Raw genomic sequence first — 9,872 nt, 5'->3', positions numbered from 1 at the left:
GTGTGCATGCATGCCCAAGATTCTGGGAGGAGAACGGATAAGAAGGGATTGCAGTAATATATTCGCAGGTCCCATCCCCCCGGGGGATGATTTCTCACTTTCCCTCTTACTGTGTCTGTCTGTCTTTCTCTCTCCAGTAAGCGTACATGCCCTAAGGTAAAAATCTCATAAATAAAAAAGAAAGAAAGAAAGAAGTAGTGATGACAAAAATAATAGTAATAGTAGCTTCTATTTGCTAAGCCTCTACCGTATCCCAACCATGCGATATAGCTTTTCTCTAATTCTCCCAACTTTGTGAGACAAACATTGCTATCCCCGTTTTATCGACCTGGCAAATGAGTCTCCTTGTAACAAGTGCATGCCCCAGTCACGCTGCTACTGAGCAGCACGGAGCAGAACCAGACCCAGGCCGGCTCTTCACCGCCCACCACCGCACAGTGGAGGTAAGGAACTGTATTCCTTTCTTATGAAGCTTTCGTGACAAAGTGCCACACAGTGCTCAGAACACCACAAATCTACTCATTTATAGTCCTAGAAGTCAGAAGTCCTAAAGGTGGGCCAGCCTGTGCCATGGTGGTTAAGGCAGCTGGACCGCAAATGCAGGCTGTGTGATTGAGTCCCGGACACATCGGCTAGAAAAACACACCAGGCGCGTGTGCGTGCGTGCCCAAAGATCCCGAGAGGAGAATGGAGGAGAAGGGATTACAGCACGGCCATCCTCCCTGGGGGGTGACTTCTTGCTTTCTCTTTCTCTCTCTCTCTCTCTCTCTCTCGCTCTCTGGTGAGTGCACATGCCCTGTAACAATATCGAAAAAATAAAATAAAAAATAGAGGCAAGGTGTTGTCAGGACTGTCCTTCCAGGGGCTCAGGGTAGAATCTGTTTCCTTCTTTTCCAGCTTTGACAGGTCACAGGCATTCCAGGCTCCTGGGCCTGTCCCTCGTCTCAGACCCAGCAGTGGAACATCGTCAAGTCTCCCTCCGACTCCGCTTCCTTACTTCTCGAACTCTGACCCTCCAGCCTCCCTCTTACGAAGACCCTTGTGATTACACCCCCCACCCAGATAATCCAGGGTAGTCCCTATCTCAAGATCTTCAAGTGAATCACACCTTCAAAGTCTCTTTCGCCCATAAGGTAACACACTCACAGGTCCCATGAGTAGGAGGTGGGCATCTCTGCGGACCGTTACTCTGCCTGTCGCCGGAGCCGTGTCCGCCTCACTGACTGCTGAATCCCCAGCAGCTGGCACAGTGCCCATTTATATGAAGTACCAAGAAACGTTTGTCACACTGATGAGTGAGGAAAAGTAAATGACCTTACCTAAACACCTTATCTTCTGCTTTTATTTGTTTTCATCTGGATTTCTGTTTTCGATCATTCTATTTTCAGCTCCCGAGAGAGCTGCTGCACGGTGCAGTGGTAATACGCTGTTCTGGAGAGGCTGGACGCCACACGCCACCTTAGTGCAAGTCCTGGCCGGTCACACTGAGACGAGCTTTGCGCACACGTTAGTGCCCAGGACCCCGAGGGCTGGACGACTGAGGAAGGGGATCCCGGCGGGCTCAGACCCTGTGAGGGTGCTTGTCTCTCCCTGTGTCTTGTGCGTGCAAACACACACACACACACATTCTATCATGAAAAAACAGAAAGGACTTGAGAGACCCAAGGGACCAACTCTATGGTTGAATAACTTGTTCCTCTAAGAGGCACCAATTATTTAAAAAAGAATTACGTATTTAATTTTATTTATCATTATTATTATTCTTTAACTTGCTACAGGGTATACACACTCACCAGAGTGAGGGAAAGTGAGAAAGTAAACTACCAGGTCCAGGACTCAAACTGCAGTCGGCCCTATGGGGACTCCACCATAGTGCCTTAACCACCACACCACCTGTTGCCCCCCCCAAACCAAATTTAAAAAGATAGCTCTTGAGCTGTCGCCTAAGGTTGAGTAGAACTCTAGTGGTAAATCAAGGACTGAACACGCAGACTGAGGGACTGTCAGTTAGCATAATGGGTATGTCTCTGGACTACGGTTCGAGTCCCAAACCCAGTGGCTTAACCTCACGCCAGTCACGTGCACATGAGTACCCAAGATTCTGAGAGGAGAATGGAGGAGAAGGGATGGCGGTGTGGCCATCCCCCTGGGTGTGATTTCTCAGTTTCTGTCTCTCTGGCAAACACACATGCCCTATAGCAAAACTCTCTCTAAAAAAAAAGAATTTACTAGGGGGACAGCAGGTGGCATGGTGGTTAAGGGCGTTGGACTCTCACATGGCTGACTGCAGTTCAAGTCCTGGACCTGGCAGTTTGCTTTCTCACTTTCCCTCTCTCTCTCTCCCCACCACTGGCCAAATTAAAAATAAATAAATAAATAAAGTTAAATAAAATAATTCTTAAAAAAAATTTACTAGGTTACGTAGAGGGAATAAAGGGGAGTTTATTGTTTAATGGATACAGAGTTTCTGTCTGGAGTGATGAAAAATTTGGAAATAGGTAATGGTCACAACATGGTGAATGAATATAATGAATGCTACAGAACTGTACACTTACAAATAACTGGAATGACAAATGTATATATTTTATAACTTCACATGGTAAAACAATAAACCATGAACCTTTTGCCAGGGAAAACTTTCAGTGAGTCAACGCTGCCACAGGGTGAATGAGAAGGTCCTATTAATCCCAATATTTATAAAACACAAAGTGTTTAATTGCAGGAGCTGTGGGGGGAATGCCCTGAGGCCTTTGTAGTGGACTATCAGGAACACCTAAACTAGTTTTGTTATTCTTATTAGTTTTTTGCTATAGGGCTCATGCAATCACTGGAGAGAAACAAAGAGGGAAAGTGAGAAATCACAGGGAGGATGGCCATGCTGCAATCCCTTCTCCTCCATTCCCCTCTTGGGATTTTGGGCACATATGTATATGTGCCCTGCGTGAGTTTTAAGCCACTGGGCCCAGGACTCGAACCATGAGAGTCCAGCACCTTAACTACCATGCTACCTGCTGGCCCCCGTTTTATTAAATCTTATCGGCCTTGGGAGAAGACCTGGGATTTATACGTGTGAAATTGTTTCATAATATACTGTTTTTTGGTTTGTTTTTTTTTTTTTGAGAGGTTTTTGCTATAGGGCGCATGTGCTCGCCAGAGAGACAGAGAGAGACATAGAGACAGAAAGCAAGAAATCACCCCCCAGGGGGGATGGCACAGTCGCCTCTCCATTCTCCTCTCGGGATCTTGGGCATGCATGCACACGTGCCCGGCATGAGTTTAAGCCACCGGGTCCAGGACTACATGGGAGTTCAGCGACAAACCATTACTCCAGCTGCTGGTCCCCATAATATACTGATTTTAGGCTTTAAGGAAACAAAGCAGAAAGACTAGCACTGGGAGTATCATGTATTCCATTTGCCCAGGAGTTGAGACAAGCTGGGACTGAGTGTCCTTGTGACCATAAGACATATTAACGAGCCCAAAAGGGAGACCTGAAACTCAGAGCTGGGTTTAGAATTCACCGCTTACTAAGGAATCTGGCAAATAATAAAATGTAGTATTTCCAGTAGGAATTTTTCGTTATGTGAAAGAAATACAAATAAGTAAAATGACTCCATAGACATGTGCTGTATGAAATGTCATTTGTAATGAGGGGAAAGTGACTCTGGAGCGACCCGCGAACGGACCTTCTGCCTCTCGGTTCGTTTAGCAGGGAGCTGCCTGCAAGCAAAAGGCTGGATGCAGGGAGCGGGAAGAGGACTCCAATCCAGGGCCCTCACCCAGCAACTCTGAGACAGGGAAACCGACTGAGAACAGTGACCCTGTGCCCTGGCAGGCCACGAGCTACGGCCCGGATCCCTGATGCAGTTTCAGGGTCCCCAGGAAACATTTTGACCTACGTGGTGTGCGCGGGGTGTGAGAGGGAAGAGGGTCCTGACAGAAGACACCCTTACGGGCTGCTTTTTTCGGTACAGACGTCTGTGTGGTCATGGCCGCTGGTGACATCCCAGTTTGTCTTCCCTCGGAATGACACCTGGGCAGTGTCCATGAGCTGATGGCTCTCGTGAGGCCTGGAGTCCTTGGCATCTCCTTCACCCAGGTGCAATTGATTTGTTCTTGCTTTGCCAAACATCATAACTGACTGCACCTTTTTTAAACTTTTATTTACCGTCTTCATGATAGAGAACATGCGTGAGAGAGGAAAGCACCCTCGACAGGGTCTCATCATGCCATGGTCCCTTTCCCCAGCCCTCCAGTCCCTCAGGACCCTGGACACATGTCACACACAGCATGGGTTGTTGTTGTTGTTGTTGTTGATGTTTGTTTGTTGGTTTGTTTTGTTTTGTTTTCAGAGAGGTTTTTACTATAGGGCAGGTGCGCTTGCCAGAAAGAGAGACAGAGAGTGAGAAATCACCCCCCAGGGGGGATGGCCACGCCACAATCCCTTCTCCTCCATTCTCCTCTCGGGATCCTGGGTACACACGCACATGCGCCTGGCGTGAGTTTAAGCCACCGGGTCCGGGACTTGAACCACAGTCAACTACATGGGAGTCCAGGTACGTAGCCATTACGCCAACTGCTGTTCCCCACCCAGCATGTTTTAAGATGACCCAAAGATCTGAACCCACGTTAGCCACATGGCTTCTAGCACTATGGTTCAGGTTGCTACCCACTGCACCACCAGGCTGGTCCTAAACCCTAATTTGATGAGGTGTATTTTGGTGACCAGGAAGACAGTACTGCTTTACCAACCCAAACTCAACACTGACCCACCTCCAAGGACTGGTAAGAAAACCCCTGTCAGGGGTCAGTCCGTGGCTTGGTTGTTAAAGGAAGCTGGATCCCACGTGGCCAACCTCACAGTTCAAGCCTGGACCCGGCGGCTCTGAAAAACAGAATAGGTGCGTGTGTATACAAGCCCAAAGTCCTGGAAGGAGGAAAAATAGAGGAGAAAGGATTCTGTCATTCCCCACAGGGTGCTTGCTTTCTCTCTCTCCCTCCTTCTCTATATCTCTCTCTGGCAAACACATGCACCCTCTGGCAAATTAAAAAAAGAAAGAAATGTAAATCCCTGTCAAAATGATACTGATCCTTAAAAAGTAAAAATAAGTTTTCTTTTTTTTGTCTTAAATATAGTATTTATCAGGTTATGAAAAAGAAGAAATATGCTCTAGAAAGCTCAGTAAGTTACTTCAGACAATGAAGTGCTCCTGCTTTCTCCTCCTGATGGATGGATACTTCCTGTGCACCATGATTGTGTACCCCAGTGACTGTCATGACAGCCCTAACCTTTAACCTTTGCAAGATGCATATACCAGGGACCAGCAGTTAGCGTAATGGCTATGTTGCTGGACTCCCGCGTAGTTGATTGCAGTTCGAGTCCCGGACCCGGCGGCTTAAACTCACACTGGGTGCATGTGCATGCATGCCCAAGATCCCGGGAGGAGAAGGGATTGTGGCGTGGCCATACCCCTTGGGGGGGGGGATTTCTCGCTTTCTATTTTTTGTCTCTCTCTGTCTCTCTGGTGAGTGCATACGCCCTATAACAAAACCCTCTAAAAAAAAAAAAAAAGAAGAAGAAGAAAAAAAAGATGCATACACCACTAGCATCTAGTTAAAGACTACAGAGATGGAGTCAGCAGGTGGCATGGAGATTAAGGCGCCAGATTCCCACATGGTTGGCCGCAGTTCAAGTCCCAGACCTGGTGGCCTGAAAGTCACATTGGGCACGTGTGTTTGTGCCCAAAATCCTGAGGGGATTGCAGCATGGCCATCCCCCCTGGGGGTGAGTTATCTTCTGTCTCTGTCTGGCAAGTGCATGTCCCTATGGCGAAAACCTTAGCTGGACCCAGCAGCTTGAAAAAATACACTGGGTATGTGTGCTTGTATGCCCCAAGTCCTGAGATGGGATTGTGGCTGGCCACCACCACTGGGGCTGATTTCTCACTTTCCCTTTTTCTCAGCAAGCACAGCAACATTATAGCATGAAATAGAAAGAATTTCATTATCGTGCCCACTGGAACAGGCCTGTTTGGGAAACTGAAATCTCAGACGGTCAGATAACAATTCGACTTTGGCGGCCAGCAGGTGGCGTGGTGGTTAAGGTATTGGACTCCCACGTGGGTGACCACAGTTTGAGTCCTGGACCTGGCAGCTTGCTTTCTCACTTTCCCTCTCTGTCTCCCTCTGGTCAAATTAGAAAATAATAACAATAAATTAAAATAAACAATTCTTTTAAAAATATTTAACTTTGGGGGACCAGCAGTTAGTGTAGTGGCTATGTTGCTGAACTCCCATGTAGTCGACTGCGGTTCGAGTCCTGGACCCGGTGGCTTAAACTCATGCCAGGCATGTGTGTGTGCGTGCCCAAGATTCCGAGAGTATGGAGGAGAAGGGATTGCAGCGTGGCCATCCCCTCTGGGGAGTGATTTCTCGCTTTCTATCTCTCTCTCTTTCTCTCTTTCTGGTGAGCGCATGTGCCCTATAGCAAAAACCTCTCAAAAAAAAAAAATTTAGCTTTGGCTTGGTGACATGGAGACACAAGTGACTTTATCAGTCAGGTCTATTGGGAACTAACACAGACTCCTGGTCCAAAACAATGCCTTACTACTTTTATTTAACATCCCCGAGGGTAAGAGTATGTTTTTTAAGCTTCTCAGTGGATTGTGGGAGGAGCATAGGAGCAGTATTTTCGGTGAGATGAAAGCATTCCTGGAATCAGCTGGGGCAAAACTCCTCCTTCCTCTGCCATGACTAACCAGTTCGTCAGGTTCCAAGCTACTGTGCCTTAAGGGGGAACTAAGGAGATCCCCGAAAGTGAAGGCCTTCGCACCCGGGTCAGATGCCTGTTGGGGTCACAAATAGCATCCTGAGTTCACAGGGCACAGGTGCTCTCCAGAGGAGAGAGGGATACAGAGAAAGGGAAGGATGGCCTCGCAGTCCCTTCTCTCCTCCGGGGTCTGGAGCATGCCTGCACACGTACTCAACAGGATTTCCAAGCCGCCAGGTCGGGAACTACAGCGGTCAACCACGTGCGAGTCTAGAGCCTTAACCACCACACCCAGCAGACCCCTCAGCAGAACTTTCTCATCCTCCCAGGCGGATCTCCATTCTTCCCTCTCCCCAAGCTCTGATGGCGGCTGTTTTACCTCCTGTCTTTAAATTTGATTCTTCTGGGTACCTCAAAAAGTGAAATCATGGGGACCAGCAGTTAGCGTGTCGCTGGACTCCCGCGTAGTTGACCGTGGTTCGCGTCCTGGACCTGGTACCTTAAACTCACGCCAGGCGCGTGTGCGTGCCCAAGATCCCAGAGAGGAGAATGGAGGAGAAGGGATTGCTGCGTGACCATCCCCCCTGGGGGGTGATTTCTCGCTTTCTGTCTCTCTCTGTCTGGCGCACACGCCCTATAGCCAAAAAACAAACAACCAAACAAAAACTCTCAAAAAAAAAAAAAAAAGAAAAAAAGTGGAATCATACTGTTGCTGGGCAGACTCAACCCGTGGGCGTCTCTACCTGGGACGTGAGAGTCCTTAGCTTTGCACAGGAAAAAATTCAAGAGTGAGCTGTTGAGGGAGAGTGAAGCAAGTTCACTGAGGGAAATGTACCGAGCAGCTACTGCATAGGTGGAGCAGCACCATCGGGGAGATGGGTGAACAGTTTCTTCCTCCCTCCAAGAGGAACCGAGAACTGTTACCCGAAAGGAGAGGTAGAAGGGCTACCCCATAGGCATGACAGCGCTGAACTTGTGGGCATTTGGCTTCTATGGCTTGGTTTAATGCCAGGCTAAGGGGTGGTTTAGTCATGACTTTTCTGGAAAATGGGCAGTGGTTTGTTTTCCTGGAACTATTGTCCTTCCCATTTTCTGACCTTATTAGAGCTATTATGGTTGTTACCATGGTTATTCTAAACCATCATGGTACAAGTGGGAATGCTATTTAGCACGTTAATACCGTACAGTGGGGATTTAACGAGTTGGAAGGTTGGGCAGCAGTCCAGGCGCCATCTTGGTTCCACTGGGTCAGACCCAGCCACTTCTCGTCTGTCAGGTTTAGATGTTTGGAATGACTTTCTCCTCTGTTTAGAATGTCTCCTCCGTCTCAACACGATATTTGTCCTTTTGTGTCTGCTTATTTTACTTAACATGTCTTCAAGATTCATCCATGCTGTAGCATATTTGTGGCGCCCCTTGATTATAATATTTTTAGAATTATTTAATTTTGGGACCAGCAGGTGGCGTGGTGGTTAAGGCGCTGGACACTCCCACATGGCCAACCAGGGTTCGAGTCCTGAATCTGGTGGCTTGCTTTCTCACTTCCTTTCTCTCTCACTCTCACCCTCTGTCTCTCTCTAGTCAAATTAAGAAATAAATGAATGAATAAATAAATAAAATAAATAATTATTTTTAAAAATAATTATTTAATTTTATTACTTTTTAAGAATTATTTGTTTATTTATTTTCATTTGATCAGAGAGGGACAGAAAGAGAGAGAGAGAAAGCAAGCTGCTAAGTCCAGGATTCAAACCATGGTTGGCCATGTGGGATTCCAGCAGCCTTACCCACCACACCACCTGGTGGCCCCATAGTTTTTATTAGTAGTAGTTTAATATTTTGCTATGAGGCATATGGCGGGGGGAATGAGAAAGCAAGCTGCCAGATCAGGGACTTGAACCATAGTCAGCCACGTGGGAGTCCAGTGCCTACCATGCCACCTGCTCTGGCCCAGCCATTGATTATGGGCTACCACTAAAAGCAAAGTCATAAGGCTTATAATTATGTTTGTGAGATGTTCTGCATGTGTGTAACTAAGCATTGCAAAGCCAAAGGCAAGCCTGGAGTACCAAGACTAAAGCATCGTTTGGGCTGAGTTTGGAGGGACGGTATAGCTTGGCAGATGGTTCGTTAGTTCTGTCTGGGGCTGTAACACGTGGAAGACAGAAAAGTAGAGATACATGACGCATGGTAACAAGATGCGACCCACCCTCCTGGTACCCTCAGGCATCCCTAAGGCTTTAATAAGAAAAATACATACAAATTAGTTCAACTTAATGAAAGATGCAAAATCAAGCCAGAGGGGAAATGAGGCTGAGACATGACATTTTCTTTTCTTTCTTTTTTTTTTTTTTGGAGAGGCTTTCCCTATAGGGCGCGTGCGCTCACTAGACAGACAGAGAGAGACAGAGAGACAGAAAGCGAGAAATCCCCCCCCCCCCCAGGAGGGATGGCCACACCGCAATCCCTTCTCCTCCATTCTCCTCTCGGGATCTTGGGCACGCACGCACATGCGCCCGGCGTGAGTTTTAAGGCACTGGGTCCGGGACACAAACCGTGATCGACTACGTGGGAGTCCAGCGACATAGCCATTATGCTAATTGCTGGTCCCAAGATATGACATTTTCAAACTGATTCTTAGGAAGGAGGCACTTGCTGATCTGTGTGGTTTGAATGACAGGAGGCCAGAACAGCAGTGTGGGGCAGCCCCGCCCTTCCAGTGTGGGTTCAGAGCTGCCCAGACTTGTCCTGGGGGGTTCACGATGTACCCAGCCTCTATGGTGCCAGTCAAGATCTGCTATGTAAAGCCAGTGCCCCCAGGGGAGAGGACGCAGGAGGCTGGCTGTTTTCCTCCTGGGTGGTCAAGGGAGGTTAAGATGAAGCAGTCTGGAAGCTGTTCTGGAGGCTGGGTAGGGAGACCCCTCGCTTAGGTTGTCTGTCTGAAGTTTAAGGCCACCTGGGTGTCAGTCTTCCCTGAGCCAAAAGATAAGGCCTGGAGGACACAGAGAGGTGCTTCCGGTGGCCAGACTCCTGGGGTGGGATCAAAGGCAAACCCAAAGCAGATGCTGGAGGCACCCCAGCCTGCTGCTGAGCGAGCCTCTAG

The sequence above is a fragment of the Tupaia chinensis genome, unplaced genomic scaffold (genome assembly GCF_000334495.1).
Source record: "Tupaia chinensis unplaced genomic scaffold, TupChi_1.0 Scaffold000415_1, whole genome shotgun sequence".
Taxonomy (NCBI): domain Eukaryota; kingdom Metazoa; phylum Chordata; class Mammalia; order Scandentia; family Tupaiidae; genus Tupaia; species Tupaia belangeri.
The sequence above is the reverse complement of the archived record's forward strand: the minus strand, read 5'-3'. Positions refer to the sequence as shown.